Below are 24079 nucleotides of genomic sequence, written 5' to 3'. Positions count from 1 at the left end.
CTTTCTGACACTCTCAGACACACTCTGTCACTCCATATCCCTCTCTGTTACTCTCTGACACACTCTGACACTCTCTGACTCTCTCTATCACTCTCTGACATACTCTGTCACTCTCGGACACTCTCAGACACTCTCGATCACTCTCTGACATTCTCTATCACTCTCTGACACTCTCTGAAACTCAAAGACACTCTCTATCACTCTCAGACACTCTCTATTACTCTCAGACACTCTCTATCACTCTTTGACATTCTCTGAAACTCTCAGACACTCTCTATCACTCTCTGACACTTTATATCACTCTCTGAATCTCTCAGACACCCTCTGACACTTTCTATCACACTCTGACACTGTCTGACAATCTCTGACACTCTCAGACACTCTCTTTCACTCTCTATCACTCTATGACACTCCCTATCACTCCCTAACACTCTCAGATACTCTATGACACTCTCTTTCACTCTCCATCACTCTCTAACACTGTCAGACACTCTCTGACACTCTCAGACTCTCTCTGACGCTCTCACTCTCAGACACTCTCTATCAATCTATATCACTCTCTGTCACTATCTATCACTCTTTGAAACTCTCTGACAATCTCCATCACTCTCTATCACTCTCTGGCACACTCTGACTCACTCTGACTCACTCTGACACTCTCTGACATGATCTGACACTCTCTGACACACTCTGACACACTCAGACACTCTCGATCACTCTCGATCACTGTCCATCACTCTCTATCACTCTCTATCTCTCTCTGACACACTCTGACACTCTCTGACACTCTCAGACACTCTCTATCACTCTCTATCACTCTCTGACACACTCTGACTGTCTCTGACACTCTCTATCACTCTCTGACACTCTCTATCACTATGTGACACTCTCAGACACTCTCTATCGCTCTCTGACACTCTCTATCACTCACTGACACTCTCTGACACTCTCTGACACTCTCATACACTCTCTATCACTCACTATCACTCTCTGACACACTCTGAAAAACACTGACAATCTCAGACACTCTCAGACACTCTCTAAACACTCTCTGACACTCACTGACACTCTCAGACACGCTCTGTCACTCTCTGACACTCTCAGACACTCTCTATCACTCTGTGACACTCTCTGACATTCTCAGACACTCTCTATCACTCTCTATCACTCACTGACACTCTCAGACACTCTCAGACACTCTCTATCACTCTCTATCACTCGCTGACACTCTCAGACACTCTCTATCACTCTCTGAAACTCTCTGACACACTCACACTCTCTCTGAAACTCTCGGACACACTCACACTCTCTCTGACACTCTCTATCACTCTCTGACACTCTCTGACACTCTCTGAAACACTCTGACAAACTCTGTCGCTCTCTGACATTCTCTGACACACTCTGACACTCTCTGACACTGTCAGACACTCTCTATCACTCTCTATCACTCTCTGACACACTCTGACACAATCTGACAATCTCTGACTATATCAGACACTCTCTATATTTCTCTGACACTGACTGATACCCTCAGACACTCTCTGTCACTCTCAGACACTCTCAGGCACTCTCTATCACTCTCTGACACTTTCTATCACTCTCTGACACTCTCTGACACACTCTGAAACTCTCTGACACTCTCTATCACTCTCTTTCACTCTCTGACACAATTTGACACTCTCTATCACTCTCTGACACTCTCAGCCACTCTATATCACTCTCTGACACTCTCTAACACGCTCTATCACTCTCCATCACTCGATGACAGTGTCTGACACTCTCAGACACTCTCTTTCACTCTCAGACACTCTCCATCACTCTCAGACACTCTCTATCACTCTCTGACATTCTCTGAAACTCTCAGACACTCTCTATCACTCTCTGACACTCTCTATCACTCTCTGACACTTTCTATCACTCTCTATCACTCTCTGACCCACTCTGACACTTTCTGACACTCTCAGACACTCTCTCTCACTCTCTATCAAACTCTGACACACTCTGACGGTCTCTGACACTCTCTGACACTCTCTATCACTCTCTATCACTCTCTGTTACTCTCTGACACACTCTGACATTCTCTAACACTCTCTGACACACTCTGACAATCTCTGACACTTCCTATCACTCTCTGACACTCTCTATTACTCTCTGACACTCTCAGACACTCTCTATCAATCTCTGAAACTCTCAGACACTCTCTATCACTCACTGACACTCTCTATCATTCTCTGACACTCTCTGACATACTCTGACACTCTCAGACACTCTCTATCACTCTCTATCACTCTCTGACACTCTCTGACACTTTCTGACACTCTCAGACACTCTCTATCACACTTTATCCCTCTCTGTTACTCTCTGACACTCTCTGACAATCTCTGACACTCTCTATCACACTCCATCACTCTCTATCACTCTCTGACACTCTCTGACACTCTCGGACACTCTCTATCACTCTCTGACACTCTCTGACTCTCGCTGACTCTCTCGGACACTCTATGACACTTTATAACTCTCTCTGAAACTCTCAGACACTCTCTGACATTTTCTATCACACTCTGACACTCTCAGATAATCTCAGACAGTCTCAGACACTTTCTATCACTCTCTGACACTGTGTGACAATCTCTGACACTCTCAGACACTCTCTTTCACTCTCTATCCCTCCATGACACTCCCTATCACTCAATAACACTCTCAGATTCTCTATGACACTCTCTTTCGCTCTCCATCACTCTCTGACATTGTCAGACACTCTCTGACACTCTCAGACACTCTCTGACTCTCTCAGACACTCGCAGACACTCTCAGACACTCTCTATCACTCTACATCACTCTCTGACACTATCTATCACTCTATGAAACTCTCTGACACACTCCATCACTCTCTATCACTCTCTGGCACACTCTGACTCACTCTGACACTCTCTGACACGATCTGACACTCTCTGACACACTCTGACACACTCAGACACTCTCTATCACTCTCTATCACTGTCTGTCACTCTCTATCACTCTCTATCACTCTCTGACACACTCTGACACTCTCTGACACTCTCAGACACTCTCTAACACTCTTTACCTCTCTCTGACACACTCTGACTGTCTCTGACACTCTCTATCACTCTCTGACACGCTCTATCACTTTCTGACACTATCTATCATTCACTGACACTCTCTGACACACTCTGACACTCTCAGACACTCTCAGACACCCTCTATCACTCTCTATCACTCTCTGACAGACTCTGACAATCTCTGACACTCTCAGACACTCTCAGACACTCTCTATCACTCTCTGACAGACTCTGACAATCTCTGACACTTTCAGACACTCTCAGACACTCTCTATCACTCTCTGACACTGACTGACATCCTCAGACACTCTCTGTCACTCTCAGACACTCTCAGACACTCTCTATCACTCTCTGACACTTTCCATCACTCTCTGACACTCTCTGACACAATCTGAAACTCTCTGACACTCTCTGACACTCTCTATCACTCTCTGTTACTCTCTGACACTCTCTGACACTCTCTATCACTCTCTGACACTCTCAGACACTCTCTATCACTCTCTGACACTCTCAGACACTCTCTTTCACTCTCTATCAAACTCTGACACTCTCAGACACTCTCTATCACTCACTGACGCTCTCTATCACACTCTGACAGTCTCTGACACTCTCTGACGCTCTCTATCACTCTCTGTTACTCTCTGACACACTCTGACATTCTCTGACACTCGCTGACACATTCTGACACTCTCTATCAATCTCTGACACTCTCAGACACTCTCTATCACTCACTGACACTCTCTATCACTCTCTGACACTCTCTGACACACTCTGACACTCTCAGACACTCTCTATCACTCTCTATCACTCTCTGACACACTCTGACATTTTCTGACACTCTCAGACACTCTCTATCACTCTCTATCACTCTCCGTTACTCTCTGACACACTCTGACCATCTCTGACACTCTCTATCACTCTCTGACATTCTCTGTCACTCACAGACACTCTCAGACACACTCGATAACTCTCTGACTTTCTCTATCACTCTCTGACACTCTCTGACACTCAAATACACTCTCTATCACACTCTATCACACTCTATCACTCTCTATCACTCTCTGACACTCTCGGACACTCTCTCTCACTATCTGACACTGTCTGACTCTCTCAGACACTCTCTGACACTTTATATCACTCTCTGAACCTCTCAGACATTCTCTGACACTTTATGTCACACTCTGACACTCTCTGACACTCTCAGATAATCTCAGACAGTCTCAGACACCTCCTATCACTCTCTGACACAGTCTGACAATCTCTGACACTCTCAGACACTCTCTTTCACTCTCTGTCCCTCTATGACACTCCCTATCACTCCCTAACCATCTCAGATTCTCTATGACACTCTATTTCACTCTCCATCACTCTCTGACACTGTCAGACACTCTCAGACACTCTCAGACACTCTCTATCACTCTATATCACTCTCTGACACTATATATCACTCTATGAAACTCTCTGACACTCTCCATCACTCTCTATCACTCTCTGGCACACTCTGACTCACTCTGACCCTCTCTGACACTATCTGACACTCTCTGACACACTCTGACACACTCAGACACTCTCTATCACTCTCGATCACTGTCTATCACTCTCTATCACTCTCTGACACTGTCTGACACACTCTGACACTCTCTGACACTCTCTATCACTCTCTGACACTCTCTATCACTTTCTGACACTCTCAGACTCTCTCCATCACTCTCTGACACTCTCTATCACTCTCTGACACACTCTGACACTCTCAGAAACTCTCAGACACTCTCTATCACTCTCTATCACTCTCTGACACACTCTGACAATCTCTGACAATCTCAGACACTCTCAGACACTCTCTAAACACTCTCTGACACTCACTGACACTCTCAGACACGCGCTGTCACTCTCTGACACTCTCAGACACTCTCCATCACTCTCTATCACTCTCTGACACTCTCTGACATTCTCAGAAACTCTCTATCACTCTCTATCACTCGCTGACACTCTCAGACACTCTCAGACACTCTCTATCACTCTCTATCACTCGCTGACACTCTCAGACACTCTCTAAAACTCTCTGACACTCTCTGACACTCACTGAAACTCTCAGACACTCTCTGTATCTCTCAGACACTCTCAGACATTGGCTCTCACTCTCTGACACTCTCTGAAACTCTCTGACACACTCACACTCTCTCTGACACTCTCTATCACTCTCTGACACTCTCTAACACACTCTGACACGCTCTGACAATCTCTATCACTCTCTGACTCTCTCTGACACTCTGTGACACATTCTGACACACTCTATCACTCTCTGACATTCTCTGACACACTCTGACACTCTCTGACACTCTCAGACACTCTCTATCACTCTCTGACACTGACTGACACCCTCAGACACTCTCTGTCACTCTCAGAGACTCTCAGACACTCTCTATCACTCTCTGACACTTTCTATCACTCTCTGACACTCTCTGACACAGTCTGAAACTCTCTGACACTCTCAGACACTCTCTATCACTCTCTGACACAATTTGACACTCTCTATCACTCTATGAAACTCTCTGACACTCTCCATCACTCTCATCACTCTCTGGCACACTCTGACTCACTCTGACCCTCTCTGACACTATCTGACACTCTCTGACACACTCAGACACTCTCTATCACTCTCGATCACTGTCTATCACTCTCTATCACTCTCTGACACTCTCTGACACACTCTGACACTCTCTGACACTCTCAGACACTCTCTATCACTCTCTATCACTCTCTGACGCACTCTGACTGTCTCTGACACTCTCTGACACTCTCTATCACTCTCTGACACTCTCGATCACTTTCTGACACTCTCAGACTCTCTCCATCACTCTCTGACACTCTCTATCACTCACTGACACTCTCTGACACACTCTGACACTCTCAGAAACTCTCAGACACTCTCTATCACTCTCTATCACTCTCTGACACACTCTGACAATCTCTGACAATCTCAGACACTCTCAGACACTCACTGACACTCTCAGACACGCGCTGTCACTCTCTGACACTCTCAGACACTCTCCATCACTCTCTATCACTCTCTGACACTCTCTGACATTCTCAGAAACTCTCTATCACTCTCTATCACTCGCTGACACTCTCAGACACTCTCAGACACTCTCTATCACTCTCTATCACTCGCTGACACTCTCAGACACTCTCTAAAACTCTCTGACACTCACTGAAACTCTCAGACACTCTCTGTATCTCTCAGACACTCTCAGACATTCGCTCTCACTCTCCGACACTCTCTGAAACTCTCTGACACACTCACACTCTCTCTGACACTCTCTATCACTCTCTGACACTCTCTGACACACTCTGACACTCTCTGACAATCTCTATCACTCTCTGACTCTCTCTGACACTCTGTGACACACTCTGACACACTCTATCGCTCTCTGACATTCTCTGACACACTCTGACACTCTCTGACACTCTCAGACACTCTCTATCACTCTCTGACACTGACTGACACCCTCAGACACTCTCTGTCACTCTCAGAGACTCTCAGACACTCTCTATCACTCTCTGACACTTTCTATCACTCTCTGACACTCTCTGACACAGTCTGAAACTCTCTGACACTCTCCATCACTCTCTATCACTCTCTGACACAATTTGACACTCTCTATCACTCTCTGACACTCTCTGACACTCTGTGACACACTCTGACACACTCTGACACACTATCGCTCTCTGACATTCTCTGACACACTCTGACAACTTTCGATCACTCTCTGACACTCTCTGACACAGTCTGAAACTCTCTGAAGCTCTCTCTCACTCTCTGTTACTCTCTGACACTCTCTGACACTCTCTATCACTCTCTGACACTCTCAGACACTCTCTATCACTCTCTATCACTCTCTGACACACTCTGACAATTTCTGACACTCTCAGACACTCTCTATCACTCTCTGACAGACTCTGACACTTTCTGACACTCTCATACACTCTCTATCCCTCTCTGTTACTCTCTGACACACTCTGACACTCTCTGACAATCTCTGACGCTCTCTATCACTCTCTGACATACTCTGTCACTCTCTATCAATCTCTGACACTCTCAGACACTCTCTATCACTCACTGACACACTCTATCACTCTCTGACACTCTCTGACACACTCTGACACTCTCAGACACTCTCTATCACTCTCTATCACTCTCTGACACACTCTGACACTTTCTGACACTCTCAGACACTCTCTATCACTCTCTATCCCTCTCTGTTACTCTCTGACACACTCTGACACTCTCAGACACTCTCTATCACTCTCTGACACTTTCCATCACTCTCTGACACTCTCTGACACAATCTGAAACTCTCTGACACTCTCTGACACTCTCTATCACTCTCTGTTACTCTCTGACACTCTCTGACACTCTCTATCACTCTCTGACACTCTCAGACACTCTCTATCACTCTCTGACACTCTCAGACACTCTCTTTCACTCTCTATCAAACTCTGACACTCTCAGACACTCTCTATCACTTACTGACGCTCTCTATCACACTCTGACAGTCTCTGACACTCTCTGACGCTCTCTATCACTCTCTGTTACTCTCTGACACACTCTGACATTCTCTGACACTCGCTGACACATTCTGACACTCTCTATCAATCTCTGACACTCTCAGACACTCTCTATCACTCACTGACACTCTCTATCACTCTCTGACACTCTCTGACACACTCTGACACTCTCAGACACTCTCTATCACTCTCTATCACTCTCTGACACACTCTGACATTTTCTGACACTCTCAGACACTCTCTATCACTCTCTATCACTCTCTGTTACTCTCTGACACACTCTGACCATCTCTGACACTCTCTATCACTCTCTGACATTCTCTGTCACTCACAGACACTCTCAGACACACTCGATAACTCTCTGACTTTCTCTATCACTCTCTGACACTCTCTGACACTCAAATACACTCTCTATCACACTCTATCACACTCTATCACTCTCTATCACTCTCTGACACTCTCGGACACTCTCTCTCACTATCTGACACTCTCTGACTCTCTCAGACACTCTCTGACACTTTATATCACTCTCTGAACCTCTCAGACATTCTCTGACACTTTATGTCACACTCTGACACTCTCTGACACTCTCAGATAATCTCAGACAGTCTCAGACACCTCCTATCACTCTCTGACACAGTCTGACAATCTCTGACACTCTCAGACACTCTCTTTCACTCTCTGTCCCTCTATGACACTCCCTATCACTCCCTAACCATCTCAGATTCTCTATGACACTCTATTTCACTCTCCATCGCTCTCTGACACTGTCAGACACTCTCAGACACTCTCAGACACTCTCTATCACTCTATATCACTCTATGACACTATATATCACTCTATGAAACTCTCTGACACTCTCCATCACTCTCTATCACTCTCTGGCACACTCTGACTCACTCTGACCCTCTCTGACACTATCTGACACTCTCTGACACTATCTGACACACTCAGACACTCTCTATCACTCTCGATCACTGTCTATCACTCTCTATCACTCTCTGACACTGTCTGACACACTCTGACACTCTCTGACACTCTCAGACACTCTCTATCACTCTCTATCACTCTCTGACGCACTCTGACTGTCTCTGACACTCTCTGACATTCTCTATCACTCTCTGACACTCTCTATCACTTTCTGACACTCTCAGACTCTCTCCATCACTCTCTGACACTCTCTATCACTCTCTGACACACTCTGACACTCTCAGAAACTCTCAGACACTCTCTATCACTCTCTATCACTCTCTGACACACTCTGACAATCTCTGACAATCTCAGACAATCTCAGACACTCTCTAAACACTCTCTGACACTCACTGACACTCTCAGACACGCGCTGTCACTCTCTGACACTCTCAGACACTCTCCATCACTCTCTATCACTCTCTGACACTCTCTGACATTCTCAGAAACTCTCTATCACTCTCTATCACTCGCTGACACTCTCAGACACTCTCAGACACTCTCTATCACTCGCTGACACTCTCAGACACTCTCTAAAACTCTCTGACACTCACTGAAACTCTCAGACACTCTCTGTATCTCTCAGACACTCTCAGACATTGGCTCTCACTCTCTGACACTCTCTGAAACTCTCTGACACACTCACACTCTCTCTGACACTCTCTAACACTCTCTGACACTCTCTAACACACTCTGACACTCTCTGACAATCTCTATCACTCTCTGACTCTCTCTGACACTCTGTGACACATTCTGACACACTCTATCACTCTCTGACATTCTATGACACACTCTGACACTCTCTGACACTCTCAGACACTCTCTATCACTCTCTGACACTGACTGACACCCTCAGACACTCTCTGTCGCTCTCAGAGACTCTCAGACACTCTCTATCACTCTCTGACACTTTCTATCACTCTCTGACACTCTCTGACACAGTCTGAAACTCTCTGACACTCTCTATCACTCTCTATCACTCTCTGACACAATTTGACACTCTCTATCACTCTATGAAACTCTCTGACACTCTCCATCACTCTCTATCACTCTCTGGCACACTCTGACTCACTCTGACCCTCTCTGACACTATCTGACACTCTCTGACACACTCTGACACACTCAGACACTCTCTATCACTCTCGACCACTGTCTATCACTCTCTATCACTCTCTGACACTCTCTGACACACTCTGACACTCTCTGACACTCTCAGACCCTCTCTATCACTCTCTATCACTCTCTGACGCACTCTGACTGTCTCTGACACTCTCTGACACTCTCTATCACTCTCTGACACTCTCGATCACTTTCTGACACTCTCAGACTCTCTCCATCACTCTCTGACACTCTCTATCACTCACTGACACTCTCTGACACACTCTGACACTCTCAGAAACTCTCAGACACTCTCTATCACTCTCTATCACTCTCTGACACACTCTGACAATCTCTGACAATCTCAGACACTCACTGACACTCTCAGACACGCGCTGTCACTCTCTGACACTCTCAGACACTCTCCATCACTCTCTATCACTCTCTGACACTCTCTGACATTCTCAGAAACTCTCTATCACTCTCTATCACTCGCTGACACTCTCAGACACTCTCAGACACTCTCTATCACTCTCTATCACTCGCTGACACTCTCAGACACTCTCTAAAACTCTCTGACACTCACTGAAACTCTCAGACACTCTCTGTATCTCTCAGACACTCTCAGACATTCGCTCTCACTCTCTGACACTCTCTGAAACTCTCTGACACACTCACACTCTCTCTGACACTCTCTATCACTCTCTGACACTCTCTGACACACTCTGACACTCTCTGACAATCTCTATCACTCTCTGACTCTCTCTGACACTCTGTGACACACTCTGACACACTCTATCGCTCTCTGACATTCTCTGACACACTCTGACACTCTCTGACACTCTCAGACACTCTCTATCACTCTCTGACACTGACTGACACCCTCAGACACTCTCTGTCACTCTCAGAGACTCTCAGACACTCTCTATCACTCTCTGACACTTTCTATCACTCTCTGACACTCTCTGACACAGTCTGAAACTCTCTGACACTCTCCATCACGCTCTATCACTCTCTGACACAATTTGACACTCTCTATCACTCTCTGACACTCTCTGACACTCTGTGACACACTCTGACACACTCTGACACACTATCGCTCTCTGACATTCTCAGACACACTCTGACAACTTTCTATCACTCTCTGACACTCTCTGACACAGTCTGAAACTCTCTGAAGCTCTCTCTCACTCTCTGTTACTCTCTGACACTCTCTGACACTCTCTATCACTCTCTGACACTCTCAGACACTCTCTATCAATCTCTGACACTCTCAGACACTCTCTGTCACTCACTGACTCTCTATATCACTCGCTGACACTCTCTGACACACTCTGACACTCTCAGACAGTCTCTGTCACTCTATATCACTCTCTGACACACTCTGACACTTTCTGACACTCTCAGACACTCTCTATCACTCTGTGACATACTCTGTCACTCACAGACACTCTCAGACACACTCGATAACTCTCTGAATTTCTCTATCACTCTCTGACACTCTCTGACACTCAAATACACTCTCTATCACTCTCTGACACTCTCTGACACTCTCTATCAATCTCTGACACTCTCAGACACTCTCTGTCACTCACTGACACTCTATATCACTCTCTGACACACTCTGACACTCTCAGACACTCTCTATCACTCTCTGACATACTCTGACACTTTCTGACACTCTCAGACACTCTCTATCACTCTCTATCCCTCTCTGTTACTCTCTGACACACTCTGACACTCTCTGACACTCTCTGACAATCTCTGACGCTCTCTATCACTCTCTGACATACTCTGTCACTCTCTATCAATCTCTGACACTCTCAGACACTCTCTATCACTCACTGACACTCTCTATCACTCTCTGACACTCTCAGACACTCTCTATCAATCTCTGACACTCTCAGACACTCTCTATCACTCACTGACACTCTCTATCACTCTCTGACACTCTCTGACACACTCTGACACTCTCAGACACTCTCGATCACTCTCTATCACTCTCTGACACACTCTGACACTTTCTGACACTCTCAGACACTCTCTATCACTCTCTGACAGACTCTGACACTTTCTGACACTCTCAGACACTCTCTATCACTCTCTATCCCTCTCTGTTACTCTCTGACACACTCTGACACTCTCTGACAATCTCTGACGCTCTCTATCACTCTCTGACATACTCTGTCACTCTCTATCAATCTCTGACACTCTCAGACACTCTCTATCACTCACTGACACACTCTATCACTCTCTGACGCTCTCTGACACACTCTGACACTCTCAGACACTCTCTATCACTCTCTGACACACTCTGACACTTTCTGACACTCTCAGACACTCTCTATCACTCTCTATCCCTCTCTGTTACTCTCTGACACACTCTGACACTCTCTGACACTCTCTGACACTCTCTGACACACTCTGACACTCTCTGACACTCTATATCACTCTCTGACATACTCTGACACTTTCTGACACTCTCAGACACTCTCTATCACTCTCTGACACTCTCTATCACTTTCTGACACTCTCAGACTCTCTCCATCACTCTCTGACACTCTCTATCACTCTCTGACACACTCTGACACTCTCAGAAACTCTCAGACACTCTCTATCACTCTCTATCACTCTCTGACACACTCTGACAATCTCTGACAATCTCAGACAATCTCAGACACTCTCTAAACACTCTCTGACACTCACTGACACTCTCAGACACGCGCTGTCACTCTCTGACACTCTCAGACACTCTCCATCACTCTCTATCACTCTCTGACACTCTCTGACATTCTCAGAAACTCTCTATCACTCTCTATCACTCGCTGACACTCTCAGACACTCTCAGACACTCTCTATCACTCTCTATCACTCGCTGACACTCTCAGACACTCTCTAAAACTCTCTGACACTCACTGAAACTCTCAGACACTCTCTGTATCTCTCAGACACTCTCAGACATTGGCTCTCACTCTCTGACACTCTCTGAAACTCTCTGACACACTCACACTCTCTCTGACACTCTCTATCACTCTCTGACACTCTCTAACACACTCTGACACTCTCTGACAATCTCTATCACTCTCTGACTCTCTCTGACACTCTGTGACACATTCTGACACACTCTATCACTCTCTGACATTCTCTGACACACTCTGACACTCTCTGACACTCTCAGACACTCTCTATCACTCTCTGACACTGACTGACACCCTCAGACACTCTCTGTCGCTCTCAGAGACTCTCAGACACTCTCTATCACTCTCTGACACTTTCTATCACTCTCTGACACTCTCTGACACAGTCTGAAACTCTCTGACACTCTCTATCACTCTCTATCACTCTCTGACACAATTTGACACTCTCTATCACTCTATGAAACTCTCTGACACTCTCCATCACTCTCTATCACTCTCTGGCACACTCTGACTCACTCTGACCCTCTCTGACACTATCTGACACTCTCTGACACACTCTGACACACTCAGACACTCTCTATCACTCTCGACCACTGTCTATCACTCTCTATCACTCTCTGACACTCTCTGACACACTCTGACACTCTCTGACACTCTCAGACACTCTCTATCACTCTCTATCACTCTCTGACGCACTCTGACTGTCTCTGACACTCTCTGACACTCTCTATCACTCTCTGACACTCTCGATCACTTTCTGACACTCTCAGACTCTCTCCATCACTCTCTGACACTCTCTATCACTCACTGACACTCTCTGACACACTCTGACACTCTCAGAAACTCTCAGACACTCTCTATCACTCTCTATCACTCTCTGACACACTCTGACAATCTCTGACAATCTCAGACACTCTCAGACACTCACTGACACTCTCAGACACGCGCTGTCACTCTCTGACACTCTCAGACACTCTCCATCACTCTCTATCACTCTCTGACACTCTCTGACATTCTCAGAAACTCTCTATCACTCTCTATCACTCGCTGACACTCTCAGACACTCTCAGACACTCTCTATCACTCTCTATCACTCGCTGACACTCTCAGACACTCTCTAAAACTCTCTGACACTCACTGAAACTCTCAGACACTCTCTGTATCTCTCAGACACTCTCAGACATTCGCTCTCACTCTCTGACACTCTCTGAAACTCTCTGACACACTCACACTCTCTCTGACACTCTCTATCACTCTCTGACACTCTCTGACACACTCTGACACTCTCTGACAATCTCTATCACTCTCTGACTCTCTCTGACACTCTGTGACACACTCTGACACACTCTATCGCTCTCTGACATTCTCTGACACACTCTGACACTCTCTGACACTCTCAGACACTCTCTATCACTCTCTGACACTGACTGACACCCTCAGACACTCTCTGTCACTCTCAGAGACTCTCAGACACTCTCTATCACTCTCTGACACTTTCTATCACTCTCTGACACTCTCTGACACAGTCTGAAACTCTCTGACACTCTCCATCACTCTCTATCACTCTCTGACACAATTTGACACTCTCTATCACTCTCTGACACTCTCTGACACTCTGTGACACACTCTGACACACTCTGACACACTATCGCTCTCTGACATTCTCTGACACACTCTGACAACTTTCTATCACTCTCTGACACTCTCTGACACAGTCTGAAACTCTCTGAAGCTCTCTCTCACTCTCTGTTACTCTCTGACACTCTCTGACACTCTCTATCACTCTCTGACACTCTCAGACACTCTCTATCAATCTCTGACACTCTCAGACACTCTCTGTCACTCACTGACACTCTATATCACTCGCTGACACTCTCTGACACACTCTGACACTCTCAGACAGTCTCTGTCACTCTATATCACTCTCTGACACACTCTGACACTTTCTGACACTCTCAGACACTCTCTATCACTCTGTGACATACTCTGTCACTCACAGACACTCTCAGACACACTCGATAACTCTCTGAATTTCTCTATCACTCTCTGACACTCTCTGACACTCAAATACACTCTCTATCACTCTCTGACACTCTCTGACACTCTCTATCAATCTCTGACACTCTCAGACACTCTCTGTCACTCACTGACACTCTATATCACTCTCTGACACACTCTGACACTCTCAGACACTCTCTATCACTCTCTGACATACTCTGACACTTTCTGACACTCTCAGACACTCTCTATCACTCTCTATCCCTCTCTGTTACTCTCTGACACACTCTGACACTCTCTGACACTCTCTGACAATCTCTGACGCTCTCTATCACTCTCTGACATACTCTGTCACTCTCTATCAATCTCTGACACTCTCAGACACTCTCTATCACTCACTGACACTCTCTATCACTCTCTATCACTCTCTGACACTCTCAGACACTCTCTATCAATCTCTGACACTCTCAGACACTCTCTATCACTCACTGACACTCTCTATCACTCTCTGACACTCTCTGACACACTCTGACACTCTCAGACACTCTCGATCACTCTCTATCACTCTCTGACACACTCTGACACTTTCTGACACTCTCAGACACTCTCTATCACTCTCTGACAGACTCTGACACTTTCTGACACTCTCAGACACTCTCTATCACTCTCTATCCCTCTCTGTTACTCTCTGACACACTCTGACACTCTCTGACAATCTCTGACGCTCTCTATCACTCTCTGACATACTCTGTCACTCTCTATCAATCTCTGACACTCTCAGACACTCTCTATCACTCACTGACACACTCTATCACTCTCTGACGCTCTCTGACACACTCTGACACTCTCAGACACTCTCTATCACTCTCTGACACACTCTGACACTTTCTGACACTCTCAGACACTCTCTATCACTCTCTATCCCTCTCTGTTACTCTCTGACACACTCTGACACTCTCTGACACTCTCTGACACTCTCTGACACACTCTGACACTCTCTGACACTCTATATCACTCTCTGACATACTCTGTCACTCACAGACACTCTCAGACACACTCGATCACTCTCTGACTTTCTCTATCACTCTCTGACACTCTCTGACACTGTCAGACACTCTCTATCACACTCGATCACTCTCTATCACTCTCTGACACTCCCGGACACTCTCTATCACTCTATATCACTCTCTGACACTATCTATCACTCTATGAAACTCTCTGACACTCTCCATCACTCTCTATCACTCTCTGGCACACTCTGACTCACTCTGACCCTCTCTGACACTATCTGACACTCTCTGACACACTCTGACACACTCAGACACTCTCTATCACTCTCTGACACTCTCTGACACACTCTGACACTCTCTGACACTCTCAGACACTCTCTATCACTCTCTAGAACTCTCTGACGCACTCTGACTGTCTCTGACACTCTCTTACACTCTCTATCACTCTCTTACACTCTCTATCACTTTCTGACACTCTCAGACTCTCTCCATCACTCTCTGACACACTCTATCACTCACTGACACTCTCTGACACACTCTGACACTCTCAGAAACTCTCAGACACTCTCTATCACTCTCTATCACTCTCTGACACACTCTGACAATCTCTGACAATCTCAGAGACTCTCAGACACTCTCTAAACAGTCTCTGACACTCACTGACACTCTCAGACACGCGCTGTCACTCTCTGACACTCACTGACATTCTCAGAAACTCTCTATCACTCTCTATCACTCGCTGACACTCTCATACACTCTCAGACACTCACTATCACTCTCTGACACTCACTGAAACTTTCAGACACTCTCTGTATCTCTCAGACACTCTCAGACATTCGCTCTCACTCTCTGACACTCTCTGAAACTCTCTGACACACGCACACTCTCTCTGACACTCTTTATCACTCTCTGACACTCTCTGACACACTCTGACACTCTCTGACATTCTCTATCACTCTCTGACTCTCTCTGACACTCTGTGACACACTCTGACACACTCTATCGCTCTCTGACATTCTCTGACACACTCTGACATTCTCTGACACTCTCAGACACTCTCCATCACTCTCTGACACTGACTGACACCCTCAGACACTCTCTGTCACTCTCAGACAATCACAGACACTCTCTATCACTCTCTGACACTTTCTATCACTCTCTGACACTCTCTGACACAGTCTGAAACTCTCTGAAACTCTCTATCACTCTCTGTTACTCTCTGACACACTCTATCGCTCTCTGACATTCTCAGACACACTCTGACATTCTCTGACACTCTCAGTCACTCTCTATCACTCTCTGACACTGACTGACACCCTCAGACACTTTCTGTCACTCTCAGAGACTCTCAGACACTCTCTATCACTCTCTGACACTCTCTATCACTCTCTGACCCTCTCTGACACAGTCTGAAACTCTCTGACACTCTCTATCGCTCTCTATCACTCTCTGACACAATTTGACACTCACTATCACTCTCTGACACTCTCTGACACTCTGTGACACACTCTGACACACTCTGACACACTATCGCTCTCTGACATTCTCTGACACACTCTGACACTCTCTGACACTCTCAGACACTCTCCATCACTCTCTGACACTGACTGACACCCTCAGACACTCTCTGTCACTCTCAGACAATCACAGACACTCTCTATCACTCTCTGACACTTTCTATCACTCTCTGACACTCTCTGACACAGTCTGAAACTCTCTGAAACTCTCTATCACTCTCTGTTACTCTCTGACACTCTCTATCACTCTCTGACACTCTCAGACACTCTCTATCACTCAATGACACTCTCTATCACTCCCTGACACACTCTGACACTCTCAGACACTCTCTATCACTCTCTGACAGACTCTGACACTTTCTGACACTCTCAGACACTCTCTATCACTCTCTATCTCTCTCTGTTACTCTCTGACACACTCTGACACTCTCTGACACACTCTGACACTCTCTGACACACTCTGACAATCTTTGACGCTCTCTATCACTCTCTGACATACTCTGTCACTCACAGACACTCTCAGACACTCTCGATCACTCTCTGAAATTCTCTATCACTCTCTGACACTCAAAGATACTCTCTATCACCCTCTATCACTCTCTATCACTCTATGACATTCTCAGACACTCTCTATCACTCTCTGACAGTCCTGACACTCTCAGACACTCTCTATGACACTCAGACACTCACTATCACTGTCAGACACTCTCTATCACTCTCTGACATTCTCTGAAACTCTCAGACACTCTCTATCACTCTCTGACACTGACTGACACCCTCAGACACTTTCTGTCACTCTCAGAGACTCTCAGACACTCTCTATCACTCTCTGACACTCTCTATCACTCTCTGACCCTCTCTGACACAGTCTGAAACTCTCTGACACTCTCTATCGCTCTCTATCACTCTCTGACACAATTTGACACTCACTATCACTCTCTGACACTCTCTGACACTCTGTGACACACTCTGACACACTCTGACACACTATCGCTCTCTGACATTCTCTGACACACTCTGACACTCTCTGACACTCTCAGACACTCTCCATCACTCTCTGACACTGACTGACACCCTCAGACACTCTCTGTCACTCTCAGACAATCACAGACACTCTCTATCACTCTCTGACACTTTCTATCACTCTCTGACACTCTCTGACACAGTCTGAAACTCTCTGAAACTCTCTATCACTCTCTGTTACTCTCTGACACTCTCTATCACTCTCTGACACTCTCAGACACTCTCTATCACTCACTGACACTCTCTATCACTCCCTGACACACTCTGACACTCTCAGACACTCTCTATCACTCTCTGACAGACTCTGACACTTTCTGACACTCTCAGACACTCTCTATCACTCTCTATCTCCCTCTGTTACTCTCTGACACACTCTGACACTCTCTGACACACTCTGACACTCTCTGACACACTCTGACAATCTTTGACGCTCTCTATCACTCTCTGACATACTCTGTCACTCACAGACACTCTCAGACACTCTCGATCACTCTCTGAAATTCTCTATCACTCTCTGACACTCAAAGATACTCTCTATCACCCTCTATCACTCTCTATCACTCTATGACATTCTCAGACACTCTCTATCACTCTCTGACAGTCCTGACACTCTCAGACACTCTCTATGACACTCAGACACTCACTATCACTGTCAGACACTCTCTATCACTCTCTGACATTCTCTGAAACTCTCAGACACTCTCTATCACTCTCTGACACTCTCAGACACTCTCTATCACTCGCTGACACATTCTATCACACTCTATCACTCTCTGACACAGTCTGACACTTTCTGGCAGTCTCTGACACTCTCTGACACTCTCTTTCACTCTCTATCACTCTCTGTTACTCTCCGACACACTCTGACATTCTCTGACACACTCTGACAATATCTGACACTTTCTATCACTCTCTGACACGCTCTATCACTCTCTGACACTCTCAGACACTCTCTATCAATCTCGGACACTCTCAGACACTCTCTATCACTCACTGACACTCTCTATCACTCTCTGACACACTCTGACACTCTCAGACACTCTCTTTCACTCTCTATCACTCTCTGACACACTCTGACACTTTCTGATACTCTCAGACACTCTCTATCACTCTCTATCCCTCTCTGTTACTCTCTGCCACACTCTGACACTCTCTGACACTCTCTGACACACTCTGACACTCTCTGATACTCTCAGACACTCTCTATCACTCTCTATCCCTCTCTGTTACTCTCTGACACACTCTGACACACTCTGACACTCTCTGACACACTCTGACAATCTCTGACACTCTATATCACTCTCTGACATACTCTGTCACTCACAGACACTCTCAGACACTCAAAGACACTCTCTATCACACTCTATCACTCTCTATCACTCTCTGACACTCTCGGACACTCTCTATCACTCTCTGACACTCTCTGACTCTCTCTGACTCTCTCTGACTCTCTCAGACACTCTCTGACACTTTATATCACTCTCTATCACTCTCTGACTCTCTCTGACACACTATGACACTCTCAGACACTCTCTATCACACTCTATCACTCTCTGACACACTCTGACACTTTCTGACACTCTCAGACACACTCTATCACTCTCTATCCCTCTCTGTTACTCTCTGACACACTCAGACACTCTCAGACGCTCTCGATCACTCTCTGACACTCTCTGACACTCAAAGACACTCTCTATCACACTCTATCACTCTCTATCACTCTCTGACACTCTCGGACACTCTCTATCACTCTCTGACACTCTCTGACAGTCTCTGACACGCTCAGACACTCTCTATGACTCTCAGACACTCACTATCACTGTCAGACACTCTCTATCACTCTCTGACATTCTCTGAAACTCTCAGACACTCTCTATCACTCTCTGACACTCTCAGACACTCTCTATCACTCTCTGACACGTTCTATCACTCTCTATCACTCTCTGAAACACTCTGACACTTTCTGACACTCTCAGACATTCTCTATCACTCTCTATCATTCTCTGACCCTCTCTGACACTCTCTATCACTCTCTATCACTCTCTGTTACTCTCTGACACACTCTGACATTCTCTGACACACTCTGACAATCTCAGAAACTTTCTATCACTCTCTGACACTCTCTATCACTCTCTGACACTCTCAGACACTCTCTATCAATCTCTGACACTCTCAGACACTCTCTATCACTCACTGACACTCTCTATCAATCTCTGACACTCTCTGACACACTCTGGCACTCTCAGACACGCTCTATCACTCTCCATCACTCTCTGACACACTCTGACACTTTCTGACACTCTCAGACACTCTCTATCACTCTCTATCCCTCTCTGTTACTCTCGGACACACTCTGACACTCTCTGACACTCTCTGACACTCTCTGACACTGTCTGACACTGTCTGACACACTCTGACACTCTCTGACACTCTCTATCACTCTCTGACATACTCTGTCACTCACAGACACTCTCAGATACACTCGATCACTCTCTGACTTTCTCTTTCACTCTCTGACACTCTCTGACACTCAAATACACTCTCTATCACACTCTATCACTCTCTATCACTCTCTGACACTCTCGGACACTCTCACTCTCTGACACTCTCTGACTCTCTCTGACTCTCTCAGACACTCTCTGACACTTTATATTACTCTCTGAACCTCTCAGACACTCTCTGACACTTACTATCACTCTCTGACACTGTCTGACAATCTCTGACACTCTCAGACACTCTATTTCACTCTGTATCCCTCTATGACACTCCCTATCACACCCTAACACTCTCAGATTCTCTATGACACTCTCTTTCACTCTCCATCACTCTCTGACACTGTCAGACACTCTCTGACACTCTCAGACACTCTCTGACACTCTCAGGCACTCTCTGACTCTCTCAGACACTCTCTGACACTCTCAATCACTCTATATCACTCTCTGACACTATCTATCACTCGATGAAACTCTCCAACACTCTCCATCACTCTCTATCACTCTCTGGCACACTCTGACTCACTCTGACCATCTCTGAAATTATCAGACTTTCTCTGACACACTCTGACACACTCAGACACTCTCTATCACTCTCTATCACTGTCTATCACTCTCTATCACTCTCTATCACTCTCTGACACACTCTGACACTCTCAGACACTCTCTATCACTCTCTGACACTCACTGAAACTCTCAGAAACTCTCTGTCTCTCTCAGACACTCTCAGACACACTCTCTCACTCTCTGACGCTCTCTGAAACTCTCTGACACACTCACACTCTCTCTGACACTCTCTATAACTCTCTGACATTCTCTGACACACTCTGACACTCTCTGACACTCTCTATCACTCTTGACACTCTCTGACACTCTCTATCACTCTCTGACACTTTCTATCACTCTCTATCACTCTCTGACACTCAAAGACACTCTCTATCACACTCTATCACTCTCTATCACTCTCTGACACTCTCGGACACTCTCTATCACTCTCTGACACTCTCTGACTCTCTCAGACACTCTCTGACACTTTATATCAATCTCTGAACCTCTCAGACACTCTCTGACACTTTCTATCACACTCTGACACTCTCTAACACTCTCAGATAATCTCAGACTGTCTCAGACACTTTCTATCACTCTCTGACACTGTCTGACAATCTCTGACACTCTCAGACAATCTCTTTCAATCTCTATCCCTCTATGACACTCCCTATCACTCCCTAACACTCTCAGATTCTCTATGACACTCTCTTTCACTCTCCATCACTCTCTGACACTGTCAGACACTCTCTGACACTCTCAGACACTCTCCATCACTCTCTATCACTCTATGGCACACTCTGACTCACTCTGACCATCTCTGACACTATCTGACACACTCTGACACACTCTGTCACACTCAGACACTCTCTTTCACTCTCTATGACTGTCTATCACTCTCTATCACTCTCTGACACACTCTGACACTCTCTGACACTCTCTATCACTCTCTATCACTCACTGACACTCTCAGACACGCTCTGTCACTCTCTGACAATCTCAGACACTCTCTATCAATCTCTATCACTCTCTGACAGTCTCTGACATTCTCAGAAACTCTCTATCACTCTCTATCACTCGCTGACACTCTCAGACACTCTCTATCACTCTCTATCACTCGTTGACACTCTCAGACACTCTCTATCACTCTCTATCACTCGCTGACACTCTCAGACACTCTCTATCACTCTCTATCACTCGTTGACACTCTCAGACACTCTCTATCACTCTCTGACACTAACTGAAACTCTCAGACACTCTCTGTCTCTCTCAGACACTCTCAGACACTCTCTCTCACTCTCTGACACTCTCTGAAACTCTCTGACACACTCACACTCTCTCTGACACTCTCTATCACTCTCTGACACTCTCGGACTCACTCTGACACTCTCTATCACTCTCTGACACTCTCCGACACTCTCTGACACACTCTGACACACTCTATCGCTCTCTGACATTCTCTGACACTCTCTATCACTCTCTGACACTGACTGAAACCCTCAGACACTCTCTGTCACTCTCAGACACTCTCTATCACTCTCTGACACTTTCTATCACTCTCTGACACTCTCTGACACTCTCTGAAACTCTCTGACACTCTCCATCACACTCGATCACTCTCTGACACAATTTGACACTCTCTATCACTCTCTGACACTCTCATACACTCTCTATCACTCTATGACACTCTCAGAAACTCTCTATCACTCTCTGACACTCTCTGACACACTCTGACTCTCTCTGACATTCTCAGACACTCTCAGACACTCGCTATCACTCTCTGACACTCTCTATCACTCTCTGACAGTCTCTGACACTCTCAGACACTCTCTATCACTCTCTGACACTCTCTATCACTCTCTGACATTCTCTGAAACTCTCTGACACTCTCTATCACTCTCTGACACTCTCAGACACTCTCTATCACTCTCTGACACTGACTGAAACCCTCAGACACTCTCTGTCACTCTCAGACACTCTCAGACACTCTCTATCACTCTCTGACACTTTCTATCACTCTCTGACACTCTCTGACACTCTCTGAAACTCTCTGACACTCTCCATCACTCTCGATCACTCTCTGACACAATTTGACACTCTCTATCACTCCCTGACACTCTCAGACACTCTCTATCACTCTATGACACTCTCAGACACTCTCTATCACTCTCTGACACTCTCTGACACACTCTGACTCTCTCTGACACACTCTGACACTCTCAGACACTCGCTATCACTCTCTGACACTCTCTATCACTCTCTGACAGTCTCTGACACTCTCAGACACTCTCTATCACTCTCTGACACTCTCTATCACTCTCTGACATTCTCTGAAACTCTCTGACACTCTCTATCACTCTCTGACACTCTCAGACACTCTCTATCACTCTCTGACACTTTCTATCACTCTCTATCACTCTCTCTCACTCTCTATCAAACTCTGACACACTCTGAGAGTCTCTGACATTCTCTGACACTCTCTATCATTGTCTGTCACTCTCTGTTGCTCTCTGACACTCTCTGACACTCTCAGAAACTCTCTATCAATCTCTGACACTCTGAGACAGTCTCTATCACTCACTGACACTCTCTATCACTCTCTGACACTCTCTGACACACTCTGACACTCTCAGACACTCTCTATCACTCTCTATCACTCTCTGACAAACTCTGACACTTTCTGACACTCTCAGACACACTCTATCACTCTATATCCCTCTCTGTTACTCTCTGACACACTCTGACACTCTCTGACTCTCTCTGACATACTCTGACAATCTCTGACACTCTATATCACTCTCTGACATACTCTGTCACTCACAGACACTCTCAGAGACTCTCGATCACTCTCTGACATTC

The sequence above is a fragment of the Heterodontus francisci genome, chromosome X, assembly GCF_036365525.1.
Source record: "Heterodontus francisci isolate sHetFra1 chromosome X, sHetFra1.hap1, whole genome shotgun sequence".
In the NCBI taxonomy this organism is placed as follows: Eukaryota; Metazoa; Chordata; class Chondrichthyes; order Heterodontiformes; family Heterodontidae; genus Heterodontus; species Heterodontus francisci.
Note: the sequence above shows the minus strand (reverse complement) of the source record.